The 2,053-nt window shown below is 49.8% G+C and overlaps 1 non-coding gene across 1 annotated transcript; it reads left to right on the forward strand.

Annotated features, from left to right (window-relative positions):
- Positions 1-1,321: 1,321 nt before the first annotated feature.
- TRNAR-UCU lies at positions 1,322-1,395 on the forward strand. Its single transcript has one exon. It is a non-coding gene; the product is annotated as a tRNA-Arg (tRNA).
- Positions 1,396-2,053: the final 658 nt, after the last annotated feature.

Raw genomic sequence — 2,053 nt, forward strand, 5'->3', positions numbered from 1 at the left:
CTGTACTTGGAGGCAGGTGGTAGTGACCAGAGCTGTAGCCCCAGAAGCACACCCTGACGCTGGGCAGAAGGGGATTCTGAGCCAGCACTTCACTCTAGTTGTAACCTTTTGAGTGGGAGTGGGGTCATGAGCACCGAGTCAGTCTTTCGATCAATGTGCTGTCATTGGGAACACAGAGGCCAGTTGTCCCCTGATGTGTCTGGGAATCAAATAGAATAAAATGAGCTGGAAGGTGAGGTTAGAAGGACTTAGATTAGACTTTCAGAAGGACTGGCATAGCGGAAACAGTGATTGTAGTATTGTTTTCTCTAGAAGGCTTTTAAAAATAGGAACTGATTTATTTGATCTGGGGTAGGTATGGAAGTCGTTATGCAAGGTTATGGAGTGATGGTCAGTTTGATTGTCTGGGGTCACCTCTAGCAAGCCCAAACAGCTGAGAAATCCTCATTCATTAAATAAGACAGTCCTGGGAGGAAAGAAAGGCAGGCTTGGAGCTGGGGAAGGTGGGGGAAGGGAGGCAGGTATTCGTGGAGGGTTGCTTGAAGACCATCTGTGTTTCATTAGAGCTGCCACACTCACCCTCCCACCGGGTGCCCTCCTTCCCACCTTCCCTCTCTGTCTGTCTGTCTCTCTCTCAAACACACAGACCACCGCTCCGTCTCCACTCCCATCCTTAATTCTAGAGAGGATGCTGAAGGAACATCATATCAGACTCCCGTTCCCTCTCCCCCAGGCTCCGTAGATACAGCGCGCAAAGCTGAGAACTGCACTGTCTTCTGGAGCCCAGTTTCCCTGTCGTCTCTGCTGCTGCCGTTCACACTGTTTCTTTCCGGAGGCAGCTTCTTTGTCTGGGGATCGAGGGTTTTCCTAAATCTCCCAGCTTTGCCCAGCCCCTGCCTGAGAAGAGCTGGACTGGGATGAAACCACAGTGAGGGAGAGGGGTGGAGGTAGAGAAGGCTTCGGGTTTTCTCTGCTGGACTGGGTGCACTCTGCTTAATTAGCATGAGAATAGAAAGACATTCTCCCTACCTCCCTTAGGGATGGAGAGGAAAGAAGAGCAAAGACTCTAGCTCTGTCCTACTCCACCAGAGATTCTGGGACTGGGGAAATGACCACTTTCACATTCCTCCGATCCCCTGAGGACCCCAGGACCCACGGTACTGAGAAAAGCTTTGATGGAGCCGGCTGGTGGATCTCCACTCCAGATTTTCCAGCTGTCCCTGTCCCCCCACCGCTCAGAGAGCAGGATGCTGAGATGGCTCGGTGATGCAGAAGGTATGTGCTTTTTCAGTTCTGGTGCTGATGCTGTGTGTGTGGTGAGGTCTCTGTGGCGCAATGGACGAGCGCGCTGGACTTCTAATCCAGAGGTTCCGGGTTCGAGTCCCGGCAGAGATGGTCACCTGGCAGGTACCTCTTTTATTTTGTGTGCTATCATGCTAGGTTGATAGTTATATTTATTCCTCCCTGGGGGTTCTGGGAAGAGAAAGAAAACCTGTTTCCTTGGGAATCCTGGACCTCCCCTCTTTTTCTGTCTCCTCCCTCTTTGTTCTTTCCCTGTTCCTCCCTTATTAATTTTCTATTGTCTAGTGAAGGCTCAGATGCCTGCTACATCTCTCTGCTCAGCCTGACACAGCCTTTGAATCCTTTGCTTCGCAGAAGAATCACTGGCAAAGAGTGACCGGGATGCCTGGTCATAGGTTTTGAAACCACTATGGCTCCATTCCTTTACCTCTGAGCGCATGAAAAGGCAGATCATCCCATATGCTGATAAGGAAAAGTCCAATTGTCCTCTAAGGTAACACTCACCTTGACCAAGATGGGTCAGGAGGTGGATGGGGTCCTGTAGAGGGTGATTTCCTATGCCATCTTTGTCAGCTATCCTTTTGTATTCCAAAGGATAGGCTTTTTGTGTGTATGCTAAAACTCATCACTCACTTCCTCATCTACAAGGTGAGATGTAATCATTGTTCTTCATCTCAGTGGAATAAACTACAGAGCAGCACGCTCATTATCAGCAGCAGACGAACTTGTCCCCAGAAAGCCAAGGTCTTAT

This window comes from Cervus elaphus, chromosome 20, assembly GCF_910594005.1.
Source record: "Cervus elaphus chromosome 20, mCerEla1.1, whole genome shotgun sequence".
NCBI classification, from domain to species: domain Eukaryota; kingdom Metazoa; phylum Chordata; class Mammalia; order Artiodactyla; family Cervidae; genus Cervus; species Cervus elaphus.